Source organism: Petromyzon marinus, chromosome 22 (assembly GCF_048934315.1).
Source record: "Petromyzon marinus isolate PM22_M1 ecotype Great Lakes invasive population chromosome 22, UKy_Petmar_22M1.pri1.0, whole genome shotgun sequence".
NCBI classification, from domain to species: Eukaryota; Metazoa; Chordata; class Hyperoartia; order Petromyzontiformes; family Petromyzontidae; genus Petromyzon; species Petromyzon marinus.
The window spans coordinates 19,627,472-19,645,904 of NC_133688.1; the positions used below are offsets into that span (position 1 = coordinate 19,627,472).

The 18,433-nt window shown below is 52.0% G+C and overlaps 1 protein-coding gene across 1 annotated transcript in view; it reads left to right on the top strand.

Moving 5' to 3' along the window:
- Nucleotides 1–9,311: 9,311 nt before the first annotated feature.
- Nucleotides 9,312–18,433, top strand: part of LOC116944858 (netrin-G1-like) — a 116,311-nt gene continuing 107,189 nt past the window's right edge. The window contains exon 1 of the mRNA XM_032958683.2: nucleotides 9,312–9,735. The gene's annotated coding sequence lies outside the window, so the exon portion shown is untranslated. The remainder of the gene's footprint in view (nucleotides 9,736–18,433) is intronic.

Sequence of the window (18,433 nt, forward strand, 5' to 3'; positions counted from 1 at the left end):
CACACACACAGCCAACAGGCTAGCGCTAACCATTACGGAAATCGGCTGCTCATCACTTTGCAGCCAGACAGGGTTTCAATGCCGCATGATTAAAGCGGCGGCATTCGATTGCTCCTGGCGGAGCCCAGAACAGACATAAAGTTGCATGGGAGGTACGGGCGGTGGCGGGGAGCAGGCGGCAGTGGATGAGGATGGGGGGATTATTTGATGAGGAGGAGGGTGGGGTGAGGGAGGGATGGGGGGTGGGGATGAAGGTTGGGAGGGGAGAGATCTGTGGGCGCGTGGGGTTTACGTGATGAAGCTATGGATGGGATGGGATGTTGGTGGGAGGTAGCTGGGATACGCGAGGAGGCGGAGGAGGAGGAGGAGGTGGAGGATGATTAGGGGTGGAGAGGGCGGATGAGGTTACAGGGTGTCTTCAAAAATCAGCACATTGATCGCCGCGGGAAGAACGCGGGCTGCAAGAGAAATTAGAAATGTCCTTGAGTCGGGCCCGCCCGTTCTATCGATGGACGGCGTGTGGGCCAATTGCTTCATTAGTAGAATAGCGGTGTCAGTTACAGGGGCGCTATTAGGCAGGCAGGCAGGCAAAAAAAAAATCTCACGCATAACAAGAAAGTCTCCGAATATCGACAGCCGCAGGAAAAAGGTTGCGTTTTAAATATAATGTACCCTGCTCTATACGGTTCGTGGGATACGCCGTTAAACACTGTGGATTGTAATCTGTAGTTAATTTGGGTTAAGCAAACGCGGTGTGCTTGTGCGTTCAAAACTGAGATGAGATGTATAAATGTGCCCCTATGTAAACGGATCATTAACCTGAGTATGCTATTGCATTATTTATAAACCTATTAATACGAGATGCTTATAATTACGCTTCTAATGTAATAATTATTATATTTAAATAAACATTACTGAAGGATTCGTTTTAATATAGTGCGTACAATGTTGTTGTTATTATTATTATGTTTAATGCGATTCCATTTATTCAAGACAGTCTCTAGACGCGTTTTCAGTAAGTGTCATCTGATTTGAAAGTGGAATAACATTGGAGTATACTTACCTAGAATAACATTTTTTTGTAAATGTATCACTACGCACGCTGAAAACTCCGCACGCATGGATTCAGCTCACAGCTCAAAGCCCAGCAACACTTCGCATCCCCAGTCTGTTTCTCGTGTAAAGTTGTGCAACAGTTATCCGATACAATTATTAATGCACGCGTAATTAATTAATGTAAGGATATTGTAAAGACATTGCTATCAGATAGGCTATGAATAATTCAGTTGAAGTGAAAGAGAACGCTGTCAAGCATATGCTATCTGTTCATCTTAGCTTATTCCCGTGTGTTGATTGTCATTGTCAATACCGCATTGTTTGTGGATGCATGCATATGTTGAACTTCTTTCGAACCGTACGTAGCCAACCGTACTAATCGGAGGTGTGAACATGGAGTTTGGTCGGCAATCACTCCCCTAACTCAGCAATGTTCTCAAACACCAATTTGTTCTCGAACATCGACAAGCACGTAACAATAGTCATGGTGATGCGATTTCTTTTAACGCGCACAATATCTACACGGACATCATAGACGCCCGTGGACCGAAGTTCACAAGGCGTTCGGGAGCGAGGCGATAGAGATGGGGGGGGCGGGGTGTAATAAAGAGGTGGGGGGGGGGGGTGTAATAAAGAGGTGGAAGGGCCCGTAATAAAGAGGTGGAACCTCTTAGAAAGAGGTCGAACTTTCAAGTGTCTCTCAAAGTTAGGTGTATATTGAATGCTGTTGCAAATGTTCAGGAAGGTTTCGGTAGAAATAAAGAGGACGCCACGGTGTTGAGATGTTAACTACCTCGCCTGGTATGCAGGAGGTCGTGGGTTCGATCCCCACGCCTGACATATTTGGCGTTTGTATGTTTTTTTTTTCTCTTGTGGTCGCGTGGATTTTTTCTCCGGGTCCTCCGATTTGATTCCGCACACATTGAGAATCAAAATGCGTTTACAGTTGCTGCCTGCTCTAAATTTCCACATGATAAGCCAATTCGTTACGCTATCACATGTGGCCGGCTCACTTCTGAAAGAAAAAAACAAACGCTATATAGCTCCGTGGGTCTTACTTGCCTGGTAAACCGCAGGCTCAACCCTGATCATCTTTCCGAGATCCGATGGGGATCATGCGGTGCGATTTGCAGCCCTGCAAAATACAACGGATTCGAACGCACGACCAGCGGACCGGGGCATGAGACGAGTGCACACGGCAGCGGAATTGACCTCCGCGGGAGGCTAGGATCGACAAGCGTTGCAGCCGTCCGTCGCTCAGCCCGAAACGTCGGCGCGTAAGTCAACGGAGCGGCCGCTGTAGGTGACAGCGCGCAGCGGAGCGCGATGAGTTAACAGCAGCGGCTCGCAGAGAGCTGTGCTCGAGCACAGCGAACGCCGGCTCGGCGCGACGTGTTGGGGGCCCCGGTATAGACAGAGCGAGTGAGTGAGATGCAGAAAGAGAGAGACGCCGAGTGACGGAGTGAGCTAGAGAGCGAGAGAGACGCGCAGACGTAGGGACGGACAGGAAGCGGCAGAGACTTTTGACTGTTAAACAACTTTTATTGCCGCCAGCAGCAACAGCACTGTCGGCGATTCTGATATGAAATACACAAAGTCACCAGCAACACAAATAAAACAAACGATATAAATCCACGCCCAGTGGCGCTAAATGCACCGCGCACAACACGAAAGAAAAGTCACGTGGTGGTGGTGGTCATCGCGCACGCCACGGTGACGAGCGAGCGCTTCAGAAGGTGAACATGAGGGTGCCGTCCACGCTAGTACAGAGGGCTTTACCGGCTCCCCAGCGTTCGAAGAAGACGCGCTGCACATCACCGACATGTGTGTGGTACGCGTGCTCCAGCCGGAGCCGCGCCTTAAGCAGGCCTCTGAACACTGGAAGCACGGAGCAGCCGTCAGTGTCACCTTCCAGCGTCTTATTCCTCGTTCTGTACACCGCCATCTTCGCCTGAGCACAGGCGATGTTGGTGAGGTCATGGCGCGTGTTAGCCAGGTAAGGCACCACCCCATATACGAAGCTGCTGTTGTAGAAGGGCACCCCCAGTTTCCTGAAGATGTCCCCCAAAAGGCGGAACATTGGTTTGAGCCGCTGGCAGCGTAAATACTTGTGGGGCAGATTCTCCCTGGCAGAGAGAGAGAGCTCCACATCAAGACAGAAGGAAGATAGGCCCTTAGAGATACAGACACAGAGAGTGAGACTTGGAGTGATGGAGAGAGATACAGGAGCAGAGAACGAGAGACACAGACGGAGATGGAGTGAGGCAGAGAGAAAGAGAGATGTACATGGAGAGAGGCAGAAAGAGATGGAGGGGGGGGGGGATTGATGGATACTGTGGGAGAGTGGCAGAGTGATGCAGACACAGGAGACAAGGAGAGGGACAGGTTTGGAGAGACATCGATACATAGAGAGAGACAGAAAGAGACGGGAGAGACAGACACGGACAGCTGTGATCAGACGGCACAAAGTGATGAAGAGAGAGGAGCAGGCACACAGGGGCTGTAACTGATCATTTGGAGGGGGGGGGGGGGGCATTCCTATGCATGTACACATGTTGTACACGTGTCATACACATGTTGTACACGTTTCCCGAACCTCCGGGTAGGCACGGTTGGCTACGCACGATGCGAATAGAAGTTCAACATACGTTACATACGTATTGTAGAGACGGCACTAACCACGTGTAAAATCATGTTTACATCGCAGAGCGTGAGAGATGGCCTTCGTCCAGCAGTGGATTGATCCTGGCTGATGGCGATGATGGAAGTGCCCTGGAGCTCACCCGTGACCCGAAAGGAACTCTTGGTGCCCGGGTGAAATTGTTGCTCCTAATTTCTGTGGGGAATTGCTAAAGTGCCGGCGTGATCGTTTTGCGAGAGTTGGACATTGTGTGTGCGCCTATACACATTTTTATAGTCCGTGTCCCACTTGGTGGGGGGGTGGGGGGGGTCTAATTGAATCAGATCGCATTGATTTAACGAGCACCCATTGGGAGAACGATGATATAATGAATCTCAATTGGCGATCACGTGACTCGTTACTACTATCACTACTACACTACCACTACTATATTACCACTACACTACTATACTACACTACCACGACTACACTACCACTACTACTGTACCACTGCACTACTATACTACCACTACCACGACTACACTACCACTACTACTGTACCACTACACTACTATACTACACTACCACGACTACACTACCACTACTACACTACTACTACACTACCACTACTATACTACACTACCACTACTATACTACTACTATACCACTACTACACTACCACTACACTACTACACTACCACTGCTACACTAAAACATTACAACACTACACTACCACTACACTATACCACAACCCATTACACCACCACTACTACTACACTACCACGACACCACAACATTACGCTACCACTACACCACCACTACACTACCAACTACACCCACTACCACTACCCCACCACTACACCACCACCCACACCACCACCACTCCACCACCACTACACTGCACCACGACTATGCTACACCACCACTAACACTACAATTGAGCACCACTACAAAAAGAACGTCACGATTCTGGGTCGTGATTCAATGCAATCATTGTCTGCTTCGCATTGCAGTGGATACAGCGGCCACTGGTGGCTGCAGATGTTACGTGACCCCATTAGGTTTCACACGGACACGCATTGAAACATTTTCTTAGATACGCGAATCGATGCATCACGTACCGTTAATTTCAGAGCCAATATCAATCGCTAAACCCATGCATTTTTTTGCAATACCAGAGTGAAGAAATACGTATGATAAATAAAATTATTAAAATTAAATGCATTTATTTATTGAATGCATTAAATAAATGTATGTAAAATTCTAATTACCAAGAAAAGTATACTTTAGCCCTTTTTTATTTGAAGCTTTCGTGACTACGGTAATCCGTAGTCTTTGGTTCTTTCGGTAAAGTCACGTGGCTTTCTCTCTCTCACCTGAAGACGGTCGCTTGTGTTGCGATCGAAACGTCGTGATCTATGCATTTTCTATCAACGTAACCAAAGAGTATAGCCCCTTGTTAATCCACTGCTAGACGAAGGCCACCCCGTGTCTCGTCGGTCATGGGGGTTGTTTGACCATACTTCACCACGCTCCTCAGTGCGGGTTGGTGACGACAGGGGTTCAGGACCGACTCAGGTATCACTCGCCACTGATGTTAGCCGTGATCGGCAATCGAACCGAGGTCGTCGGATTCAGAGCGCAGTGCGCTAACCACTGCACCACCGCTCCGTCACAATTAAATATACTGCATCAAAATCGAAAATAATGACTTCTGAAAACATTGCTGTTGCATTGGAAATGACAGAAAATACATCGTGCCAAAGGTAATGGCCATGACCCTTCAGCCCATCATCCCTCCGGGATCGATATCATGAGGACCACTTTGTCGGGAAGTCAATAGTTGTCCGATGGATAGACTCGCCCCCAACACAGGAATGTGGAATTTCCGCCAACTGCTTAGGAGATGAACAACAGCTCAGTGACCATTTAAGCAGCATGAAATCATACTCTTGGTTATTTTGGTAAAGTCACGTAAAAAAATAATACAAATAAAAAAATTATTGTTTTATTTCTATTATTTTATTATTTCCCTTCTACGTGACTTTATCGAAAGAACCAAGATTATGAATCCCTGCAGTCATGAAAGCATGAAATCACTTTTAACGTCCACTTCATTCGTGAATATTGCTCCACCTTAGTCGGGTTTGCTCACTGACAAGGCTCGAGCCGTTCACGAGCTTGGCGCTATCAACGTGCCCCGAGCGGTTTGATGAGTAGACAAAGACGCTCCGTGTAGCCTCAACACGCTGTTGGAGCAAGTGCTGTTAGCCAGCACCAATGAAGACAAAGACGGCCGGCACATGCGGGTGGTGGTGCGGTCAGCGCCACGCCCGCAGCCGCCTCTGTTCCTTGCCGCCAGTGGCGATGTTTTGCGCACCGCACTTGAGGAATTAATTTAAGGCTGAAACGACCGAGGAGAGGCCCGGAACCGGTTCAGATAGAGTCGAGAGCGGAAAGCGAACTCGCGGTTACTCGGTTCGTTGCGCAGGTGCGCTAACCACTGCGCCACCGCTCCCCGCTGAGTAGACACACAGACACAAAGATCCCCCGTATAGCCTTAACAGACTGCTGGGGCAAGTGCCGTTAGCGAGTACCAATGAAGGCCCGTACGGCGCACGAGGGAGTGGGTCGCCTTTGTCTCTGTCGTGGCGATGTTTACACACCGCACCAGGTACTCATTTGAGGCCGAGTCGACCTAGAAGAGGCCCAGGACCGGTTGAGACAATCGTCACTGGTGTTGACCGTGAGCGGGAATCGAACCCGTGTTGACTGGGTTCGTAGCGCAGCACGCGCTAACCACTGTGCCACCGCTCCCCGCTGAGTCGACGCACTGACTACGCACACAGTCACGCGTCTCAAGGGTGCGGAGCCTGCAGTTGGACGCGCGGGCGAATCGAGGGAGACAGGCAGATCAGCTCGGGGCGATGCCAGTGCGAGCGATGTGGTTGGTGGTGGTGTAGAGGTAATAACGATTGCATCAAATGTAATGCGAGACGAGACGGCGAGAACCTCTCAGGGCCGCCAACTGGATTTGTCGAACTCGGCGCGGCTGAAATGATCACACTCCCAGAATGCCGCGTGGCTGCTGCGATGTAAAATAAAATTAAAACAAACTTTAGAGATGTTTTCTTTTTCTTTCTGTCTTGATCTCACGAGAAAAATATAGGAAGGAGGCGTTTTTGCCTGCCTAGCTATTGTGTAATTTAATAAAATAAATTAGCAATGTCCCATTGTGACACAACCTATCAAATATGCGGCCTTCTCGGAGTGCATACATCCAGCGACATTGTTTAAAAACAACCAAACTTCTGGACCGGTTTCGACACGCGGTGTCTCATCAGTTGGGCTTGCTTGAACCAGTGCTGGGGAGCTGCCCATCCTACGGGGCAAGGGGAGCCTCGATGGACGCTACGGGGTCCTCGTGTCATCCAAGTATCATCGTCCTTACTTTACTGAACTCGAGTTTGCATGCGAATTTTAACCACGCCGCCCTTCCACTTACGGCGCGAAAAGAAGTTCAACGCGAATACCTGCCCACGTAAAAGCCAGGATCACGAAGAGAATGGCCCGTAAAGTGAACCCACTTGCTGCTGGTAAATGATGTTCACGTCGCTCGCACATTGTACGCGCGTTCGGCATTACCCGTGCAGCCGCCGTCCCCAGCACCACCCCGACTCCACCTCCATTGACCTGGGTAACCCACTGCCGTGACGACCGTGGTGGACAATGATCACAGAACGCGTGCCAGGGCGAAGGAGGAGTCACAGCAGCGGCGTGCAGCGAGGAGGCTGACGCGACGAGCCCGACAAAGACGTGGCGACCACTCACGCAGAGCGCCCCCCCCCCCATCAGTCACACAGAGCGCCCCCCCCACTTACACAGAGCGCCCCCCCACCCCACTTACACAGAGCCCCTCCTCCCCCACCTCGCGCCTCACTCCACCGCGAGTGCGGCACCCTCGCTCCCACGTCCCGGCCAACGCGCCGCCTCTCCCTCTTCGTGTCTGTCCCCACGTCTGCCTGTCCCCACGTCTGCCTGTCCCCACGTCTGCCTGTCCCCACGTCTGCCTGTCCCCACGTCTGTCTGTCCCCACGTCTGTCTGTCCCCACGTCTGTCTGTCCCCACGTCTGCCTGTCCCCACGTCTGTCTGTCCCCACGTCTGTCTGTCCCCACGTCTGCCTGTCCCCACGTCTGCCTGTCCCCACGTCTGTCTGTCCCCACGTCTGCCTGTCCCCACGTCTGCCTGTCCCCACGTCTGTCTGTCCCCACGTCTGCCTGTCCCCACGTCTGTCCCCACGTCTGCCTGTCCCCACGTCTGCCTGTCCCCACGTCTGTCTGTCCCCACGTCTGCCTGTCCCCACGTCTGTCTGTCCCCACGTCTGTCTGTCCCCACGTCTGTCTGTCCCCACGTCTGTCTGTCCCCACGTCTGCCTGTCCCCACGTCTGCCTGTCCCCACGTCTGCCTGTCCCCACGTCTGTCTGTCCCCACGTCTGCCTGTCCCCACGTCTGCCTGTCCCCACGTCTGTCTGTCCCCACGTCTGCCTGTCCCCACGTCTGTCTGTCCCCACGTCTGCCTGTCCCCACGTCTGCCTGTCCCCACGTCTGTCTGTCCCCACGTCTGCCTGTCCCCACGTCTGTCTGTCCCCACGTCTGTCTGTCCCCACGTCTGTCTGTCCCCACGTCTGTCTGTCCCCACGTCTGCCTGTCCCCACGTCTGCTTGTCCCCACGTCTGCCTGTCCCCACGTCTGTCTGTCCACACGTCTGTCTGTCCCCACGTCTGCCTGGCCTCCTCTCTGTCCCCACGTCTGCTTGTTCCCACGTCTGTCTGTCCACACGTCTGCCTGTCCCCCCGTCTGTCTGTCCCCACGTCTGTCTGTCCCCACGTCTGCCTAACCTCCTGTCTGTCGATCTGTCCGCCTGACGAGTCATACGTCTCTGTGTACGCCAATCTGCCCGTCTTCTGGTCTTGTTGTCTATAAGCCAGTTCGTCTGTGTTTGTCTGTCTGACTGTCCTACTGGTCTGTGCCTACTTGTCTGTCTGGCTGCCTTCCTGTCCATCTGTCTGCCCGTACACCTGTCAATTTGTCTCTCGGTTGTGACTATTCATCTATCTACAGTCTACCTGTTTGCCATTCGGATGACCCTGTCCATCTGTAACTCTGTACCTGCATGCCACTTGCCTGCCTGTCCATCCGCCTCCCTATCTGTTCACCTGCCTATCTTCCCGCTGTGTCCATCTATCTGTCCACCAATCAATCCGTCTATCTGCCCATCTCCCCGCCTTGCCTGTCACCTGTCCATCTATCCTTCCTGCGCGTCCGTCCGTCTGCCCGCATGCCTCTTCTTCTCTCCGTCCACTCTCTCTGTCCGTCTGTCCGTCAGTCAGTCCGTCCGTGCGTCCTCGGTGCGCGGCTCGCAGGACACAGAGATCCGACGGCACCGCTCTCGGGCAGGGGAATCCGGCCGGCGGCGCATGAATAATGCATCGCCGAGAAGGGAATTAACAAGCTGTCAATAAAAACCGGCATGGCAGAGAGGGGGGGAGTGGAGTGGGGGGGGGGTGCAGTGAGGGGAGGGGGCGATGGGGGGGATGCGGTGGGGGGGCGGCACTAATGCGCGCGCCCCAACTCTGCTAAAAGTGTCCCAGCCGCAAGAGAAGGGGGGAGGAAGAGGAGGGAGGAGGAGGATGGAGCAGCTCCGTCCTGCCCTGTTCCAGATTTTCCCCAAACGCTGAGCATCGGCGGCCACGTGCTGGAAGGACGTTCGTTTGACAGCGTCGACGCAGAGAGACAATAGACACGCGCGCACACTTAGAACGACACTGAAGAGGTACAGAGAGAGAGAGAGACGCACGCGCACACAGAGTGCTCGACACGCCGAGAGAGAGGAGAGAGCGAGCGAGAGAGGAGCGGGCGACCGGGAGTCTTCGTTCATCATCTTCATCGCTCGCTCATTGTTCGCTGGCGCCGTCTCACCGACTCCGAGTGCGATGGGATGGGAGACCCCCCCCCTTCCCCATCTCCCGCCCAGCAAGTGTCTCCATCAGCCGGCGCGGTGAGTGCGTCAGCGCGTGAGTGCGTGATTGAACCGGGCGTGGTGCTGGACACCCACACAAGCCTCGTGTGCTGTGCCGGCCTTCGTAAGAACTGCTGCTCGCCAGCAGTACTTGCCCTTTCCAGCCTGTGTAAGGCTCTACGGGAGAGATCCTCGTCTTTGAGTGAGTGGGCGAGGAGTGAGCCAAGTCGCCGCGTGTGAAGTTGCCGCTGGGTGGGAGTCGCCGGCTTCTGCAGGGGGGTCGACTCAGGGCAACGATTGCACCCCCCCCCTCCCTTCCCCCCACCTCCCTCTTTCCCCGGTGTCCGCGTGGAGGCTGGATGCCGAGCGTGCCCAGATTGTGGTCTCGGTCACTCACGATGGACGGTCGCGCGCCGTCCGCACGGCACTTAACGCGCGTGCGTGCGTGCGTTCGCCGGCGATGTGTGGGCTTTAGAAATAAGTAAGTAAATGAATCAAACAACGGAATAAATGTAGCGCGCGGTTCATTTATTGACAAATGCCATCAATCATTTGCCTGCATAGGCCAAGTGCTGTGGTTATGTAATAATGTTGCGAGCGATTTTTTGTTCTTGATGAGATCCGCAATGATGACAGGCAAAATAACCTGCGGTCAATCGCCGTTCGAGTGCATTCCAAAGATAACGTTATTGCCTGGAAATACACATTTAATTTTCCCTTGCGCCATTCGTTCTCTAAAAACAGTATGGTTGGTGGGATCAGCTGTACGATCTTGGAGGCAATTGTCAAACCACTGCTAGATGAAGGATTCGACCATGCCGCGTCAGTTATTGGGGGGAGGGGGTCCTTTGACCATACTTCACCATGCTGGTTCGTGCAGGTTGGTCAAGAGAGCAAAGCCTGCAGGACCATTTAGATATCAGCTATTACTCGCCACCTCTGTGAGTCATTGATGAGAATCGAAATCGGCTTGCCGTGTTCGGTGAAAAGTGCGCTAACCACTGCGCCACCACTCCACCACCACCACTCTTTGTTGAATTCCCACATGTTACACGTGTTGTATTGAAATGCGTTGCCGTACATGTAATTGCTATGCGCAGTGGCAACAAACCACTCGCACCTAGCCTGCGCTCTCGAACTAATCTATAACGAATGTAAATAGGGCGTCACAAATACACAGGCAACGATGACAACCTCTGCTACGTTTAAGAGATGAGTTTTCCTCTCTACCTTCTCTCTGCGTTCACGCGAAATCCCACGGAGAGAAAAAAAAAATTCCCCATCAAAATTAATGCGCACCGCAGGGTTAGGGCGCGGAGGGGGGGGGGGGGCACGGCACACAGGTCCAGGCGCCTGCGGCGGTGGCGATCCTTGGAGGAGGAGTGGTAATAATAATCACGACGATGTGCGCTGATCTTGGATGGGGGGGGGGGCCTCCAGAGATTTCAGCACGGCCCATAGCCACATCGCGCTGTCTCCAGCATGGCAAATTCACGATCCCAACCCGTGGACATCCCCCCCCCCCACCCCCCCCCACATCTTGAGATCTTGACAGCCGCCACAGAACGGGTTTCAAGCGTCCGTCTCCTCCCACGTCGCATCCACCATCCACGCCACTCCGACCCTGTTCACTCCAAGGCAGGTCAGGGCTGACCGGGACATGGAATGGCACGGCAAGCGGGTGATGGGTGTGTTGGTTGGTTGGTGGAGGGGCAGGTGAGTCAGTGGGTGACGTGGCAAGTGGGTAATTCGGCGGTAGGTCTTTTAGTGGTTGGGTGGGTGGGCAGGTGGTGGGTTAGGTGGTGGGTTGGTGACTTGGCGGTGGGTCTTTTGGTGGGTGGGTTGGTGAGTGGGTGGGTTAGATGGTGCGTTGGTGACTGCGCGGAAGGTCGGTTGGAAGGTGGGTGGATGAGTGGGTGAGTGGTGGGTGAGTGGATGGGTGGTGGGTGAGTGGATGGGTGATGGGTGAGTTGGTAGGTGGCTGGACGTGGTTGTGTTTTTTGACGCTGCCTGTTTGGCTAATTCACAGTCGTGGTCTTGCGATGCAGAGCAAATGCGTGAATGTAATTTTAGTTTCAAAAGAAATTACCCGAAAGGGCCCCGTGCTGTGGATGATGGTTCAGTAGCGGCAGGCCACAGTGATGAACACTGACATTTCGGGATGCCCCCTCCGCACTGCCGCCCTCCTCACCCACCTCCGTCCACTGTCAACTCCTGGCTACCTCGCACACAGCCCAAACCTACAACACCTGCGATTCCCAGGGGGCCTCCCGTCGAAGTACTAACCAGGGTCAACCCCTTGCTTAGCGTCTGAAATGAGATTGAATCAGGTGCACTCAGAGGTGGTGGCTGGTGGTACGTTGTGTTTGGTTGTGGTGTGTTGTTAGTAGGGTCTGGTGGTGTTTGGTGGTGATTGGTGGTCGGTGGTGTCAACACGCTATAGTGTGTTGAGCCCCTTTCTCTCTTACCATATTCCCCGGGCGATGAGACCATCTGCAAAGCGTAGACGCGCCCAAAAATGTTGGATCACGTTAAAGAGAGAGTGTTTTATAATCGTGGAAATACAGTATTGCGTTTGGGAGCCACCCTCGTCCAGAATATTATGAGAAACACGCTGCTTTGGAATATGAAGAGATGTCTTGCGGAAGACGACTCTGAACAACGAGATTAAAATACGCCTTCCGGAAAATATTGTATAATTTTGAAGAGTTGTCTTCCAGAATGCGATTCTTAGTAAACAGCAAAATATAAATTTTGCGGAATATGAGATAATCTCCAGATTGCAAGTTGCACCCCGATTATTTTGCTTCAAAAGGGCAGGGAAAATGCGCGTCTTATAATCTGCAGAATAGGTTTATTTTTAACCCTTCGGTGTTCGCATCCCCGTGTAATACAAGTGTGGCTTTCGCGGCTGAGCTGCATGTTGATCTTTTCTTTGACGAGGCTGAAAGGGTTTTACCCGGATTTGTTGAAATGTAATGACAGAAGTCATTACAGATGCATCTCAGCCAATGCATCACCCAAAGAAGAGTTTCTACTTGACTCGTCCCAAAGACATATCTGTCAACCCATACAGTGTACCCGTATTCTTGTACAGAGAATGGAATGTTCAGGTCCGTATGGCATACAGCCGTTTGAATACGGGCAAAACAAGTGTTGTTTTTTGTCTATTTGTTTGTGTTTCTCCCTTGTGACTGGATTTTGCAGGATGAACATTGAAATGTATAAGGTCACGGGTTGACCAATAAGGTCTGAATTGGTCTGTAATAAGTGAGGGCACTGATAAGGGTTTGACAAGTATGCAAAGATCATCATCATCATCGGCCACAGTCAAGTCAGTTCATCCGAGCACGTCCGATACCGTGATTATATCTCTAAATCAGCTCAAGCCTCCTCCCGTGAACCACGTGACTTTTGTGTGGCCACCCCCGTAAACCACGTGACTTCGGTGTGGCCATCCCCCTACTCTGAGCCCCTCCCCTCTCTTGGCCGCCCACTGTGAAAACAGACGCCGCTCCTCCGTGCAGCAGCATCATCAGCAGCATCATCAGCAGCAGCATCAGCAGCTTCGAGACCCTGATGCAACCACTTCCTCCTCCCTCTCCTCATCTCTCCTGAAACCTTTGCTCCCGATTCTCTGTTCCTGTCCCACCCCTTTCCTCTCATTTCTTCCTCTCCGTCTCCTCCCTTTCCCGTTCCTTTCAAACGGTTGCTCGCAATAACGATTACCAGCGTATTTCGAAAGTGCCTGGGATGTACACGTCCGAGACCTGTGCAAATGCCCAGAAGCTAAATAAAGAGCAATCCTGTTTCAAATGTCCAATTGCACAGACAAAGTCGCGCAGAGGGGCTTTAGGAGCCTAGCTAAGGCGCCATTGCATTGAATCACGAATGCACATTAGCGATATTATACAGCTACTTTGGCCACACGAAGATTATTCCACCGGCAGAGAGGAAAATCTGAGCTTAGACCCGGCGCCAGACCTGGATTAGGGAATCCAACCAGGTTCATCGCAGTGCAGGGTACCCGACGACGCATTTCCAGACCCCCTTCTCCCCCCACCACAACTGCTGGCCATTATGAACAAAGGTTCAGGCTGAGTGAGACCCAGGTAAGCCTGGACGCATCGAGTCTGGTTTCTTCGAGCAGAGGGAGCTGCTGCTGTAGTCTCATGGTTCGCGCATTGGAATTCCAATCCAGGGGTCGCCGCTTCGATCCAAATATCTCCCCTTGTGCGGCGGTTGCAAAAACAACGGGGATTCGTTGGTCAAACATCCCGATGTTGCAGGACGCTTCTGGGAAGGAGTCCTGAGACTCGGCGAGGCTCTGCTGAGTAAATAACAGTATTGGTAATCATTACAAGCAGTGATTATCATTACTTAATCCACCTGCTCGTGCCACCTGTGATTGGAAGGCGATTGTTTGTAGCCTCCTCGAACCGGAAGAGCCGTGAGCCACCACAAAGGAAGGGGACGAGCCCGAGGGGACCTCTCTCGCAAGAGATGGAGCGGTGAAAATGAGATCGTGCGCACAAGGAACTTGATGCATCGGGACGTTTGGGCCAATGCCACGTGTACGCGTCCGGCGATGTGCGGCAAGGCCGTAGCCATGAAGTCAACATTGGGGGGGACCAAATCTTCCAGAGGGTCTGGGGGTCCACCCCTCAGAATAAAAAATCTAAATTTGAAAACTCATTTCCTGCCATTTCCTGCCTAAAATATAAAAAAAAATTCCCTAACACATAGGATGGACTTTTTATTAATTATTTACAATAATGTCTAATAGTGTATATTGTATTACATTTCTGTTTTTTCGTTTTTACCTTTTCTTGTTTCATTGTATGTAATGGCAGAGATTAGGGATTAATAAAGTACAACCATAACCACAATCATATGAACAGAAATTTATTTTATAGCATTATATTGGGGGGGGACATTTTGAGCATATGTGAATATTGTGTCCCCCCCCAATATATTATAACGGCCTGGAACCTGGAGAACACCCCACCGTGCGTTCGAGGGGACGACACTCGCTCGTCACTCACCAGATGGCCACCCCACAGCGCAGGCTTTTACAATGCACTGGGTATTCCCAAGCAGTCTCCTGTCCAAGTACTAACCAGGCTCTGTGAACCTTGCTTAGCTTCCAAAACGCATCACCATTATCATCAGCCATGGTCAATCTACTGCTGGATCAAAGACCCCAACCGCGGTTTCTGCCGCCTCTGACGATTGTTATTGTAATGGTCCTTCGCCCAAGCACTCGGATGTCGGTGTGGAAATTGAGCGGATGTAATCGCTCTCGTGCGAAATACATTTCCCCTGTCGTCGTCGTTTCAAATCTGAAATCGTCACAAATGGACGTGGGCGCGGGCAGCCCACGACGCAGATCGAAGGGCAACGCCGATCGCCGGCGGTGGCACCGATGGCGCTCGAAGGGCGTTGTGAATGCAACACCACGGGTGGACTTGGCTGTGTGGTGTGGGGCAGTATGTGTGGTGTGGTGCGGTGCGATGTGGGGCGGTATGTGTGGTGAGGTGGGGTGCGGTGTGGTACGGTGTGGCATGTGTGACATGGCACGTGTGGTGCGATGTTGTACGGTGTGGCATGTGTGACGTGGCACGTGTGGTGCGGTGTGGTACGGTGTGGCATGTGTGACATGGCACGTGTGGTGCGGTGTGGTACGGTGTGGCATGTGTGACGTGGCACGTGTGGTGCGGTGTGGTACGGTGTGGCATGTGTGACGTGGCACGTGTGGTGCGGTGTGGTACGGTGTGGCATGTGTGACGTGGCACGTGTGGTGCGGTGTGGTACGGTGTGGCATGTGTGACGTGGCACGTGTGGTGCGGTGTGGTACGGTGTGGCATGTGTGACATGGCACGTGTGGTGCGGTGTGGTACGGTGTGGCATGTGATATGGCACGTGTGGTGCGGTGTGGTACGGTGTGGCATGTGTGACGTGGCACGTGTGGTGCGGTGTGGTACGGTGTGGCATGTGTGACGTGGCACGTGTGGTGCGGTGTGGTACGGTGTGGCATGTGTGACGTGGCACGTGTGGTGCGGTGTGGTACGGTGTGGCATGTGTGACATGGCACGTGTGGTGCGGTGTGGTACGGTGTGGCATGTGATATGGCACGTGTGGTGCGGTGTGGTACGGTGTGGCATGTGTGACGTGGCACGTGTGGTGCGGTGTGGTACGGTGTGGCATGTGTGACGTGGCACGTGTGGTGCGGTGTGGTACGGTGTGGCATGTGTGACATGGCACGTGTGGTGCGGTGTGGTACGGTGTGGCATGTGATATGGCACGTGTGGTGCGGTGTGGTACGGTGTGGCATGTGTGACGTGGCACGTGTGGTGCGGTGTGGTACGGTGTGGCATGTGTGACGTGGCACGTGTGGTGCGGTGTGGTACGGTGTGGCATGTGTGACGTGGCACGTGTGGTGCGGTGTGGTACGGTGTGGCATGTGTGACATGGCACGTGTGGTGCAGTGTGGTACGGTGTGGCATGTGTGACGTGGCACGTGTGGTGCGGTGTGGTACGGTGTGGCATGTGTGACGTGGCACGTGTGGTGCGGTGTGGTACGGTGTGGCATGTGTGACATGGCACGTGTGGTGCGGTGTGGTACAGTGTGGCATGTGTGACGTGGCACGTGTGGTGCGGTGTGGTACGGTGTGGCACGTGACATGGCACGTGTGGTGCGGTGTGGTGCGGTGAGGGCTGTACGGGGTGGTGCGGTGTTGTTACACTGACACATATACTTGCATCGAGACCCACATTTCTTACACAGAGGTTTATAGACGTATGTAAATACTCAGACAACTACATAGAGACCCATGGACTTAGGGAGAGATCCACATATTTGCATCGACGTAAATAGAGACCCATAAGGTTCCACATAATCCTAAAGCCTTACGGCATAAACAGTTGAGCTGAATTAACAATGTAAGAGCCAATTGAGATCAGCGGTCTATCATGCAAGGTAAGTAGAGCAAAGTAATTAGAAGCGTGTAACCTCAGAGCAACGCTAGCAAAGGCCATAGGGAATATTTACAACGCAATGGCGAATATATGTGGAAAAGAATAGTGTGATTAACAAAACCTATTTTTCTTTAACTGTGAAAGCAGTAACCATCTGAGCGCAGTAACCGTGATGTATATTCTATGCAACACGGGCGCCTGCATATGACGAATATAAAAAGTCTAATCCCGTAATTAACAAAGCCTATTTATGTATTTATTTAACTGTTAAATCATTAGACATCTGAGCAAAGTAACTGTGATGTATAATCTGCACAACACAGGCGCCTAAATTCACAGTCGCAATCATGGCATTCATCGTTGCTTAATAGAGATGCTTAGCAGCGTTGAAAGCCGCTGCGTACGACAGAGCGGGCAATTCTCTCGTGATTCATTCACTCGAGAGGCGAACTGAAGACGTTTCAGATCGGGCGGAAAGGCTACACGAGCAAAACCACACAAACCGTGAGCAGTCGCGTGATCAACGTTGTGGTGTGCGTTTATTAGTAAAATCTCATCCGCAACTTCGGCCGAAGGGTCTGTGGGTCTCTGTCTAGGTCTCTAAGTCGCCGTTCTTGTAAACGTTCTTACCCGCCCCTATCTGTGACAAAAAAAGATAGCTTCATAGCTGCTTCAGATTCCTCCAGTATAACGACGTGTTTTGATTCTCATTCTGACAAATCCCGGGCCGAATGCCGTGGTCTTCATCCAGCGGCGGATTGATCGTGGCCGGCCCGCGGTGACGAGTTCGGCGCTCAAATGATCTTACGGAGCGCCCGCGTCTTGCTCCGTAATTCCGTCGCCGCGAAATGATTTCCCGTGAAACGGAATCGTAATGAATGGACAAGGCTGAGAGAGGGGATTATAGGAACGTTGGGATCAGAGGAAGAGGGGGCAGGGGGCGGGTCGAGGGGGGCGGATGGGAAGTGGGGGTGAGTGAAGGTTTGGAATTGGCTATGAGGTCACGTCTGTCCTGTCAAAATAAGGTATAAATATAACTCAATCCCTGTCGCCAGCTTGAAAACCAGTTACAGGACTTCCGATGGGAATAGAAGCTTGGGAATAGCAATAAAAATATATAAAAAAAATCACATCAATAATAATTTTATATATATGTCCTTTATTTGCCAGACAGAACCCACCACGGAGACGTCTCATCAGAATGGGCGTCTTAGGGTTACAGTGCTGTAAGCAGGGAACTGCAGGGCTGCACCTTTACCTATGAGCGAACATCCTCCATATTCCGATGAAAAGTAATTTTTGCATGTCCTCACGTGACATGACATTCATATTCCTCTCTGTGTGTGACTAAGGTCGCCCTTGCCAGAGATAAAACACCGCCTCGACAACTGTGTCCAAATATTGTCACAATCTCGTTTCGCCAACGGCTTGTCCTCTTGAGATAAAAGCCATTGCCACAGGAATGTGGAATGCCCACCGTCGGCTCAGAACTGTCAACATAAGTGAATGGCTCAAGAATGCTAATTTAGACGGGGAAATACTTGGACTTTAATCTACCAACATCGCAAGCTACCCATCAACCTGACTTACCTAGCTACCCACCCACCTGCACACCTAGCCACCTGCCTACCGAGCTATCTATCTCCAACACACTCACATACTTACTCACCCACATATCTACTCACCTACGTAATAATTGCAGATGGGAAATACATGCACTACATATGATTTTAACATTTGTAATGTATGACTAGAATCA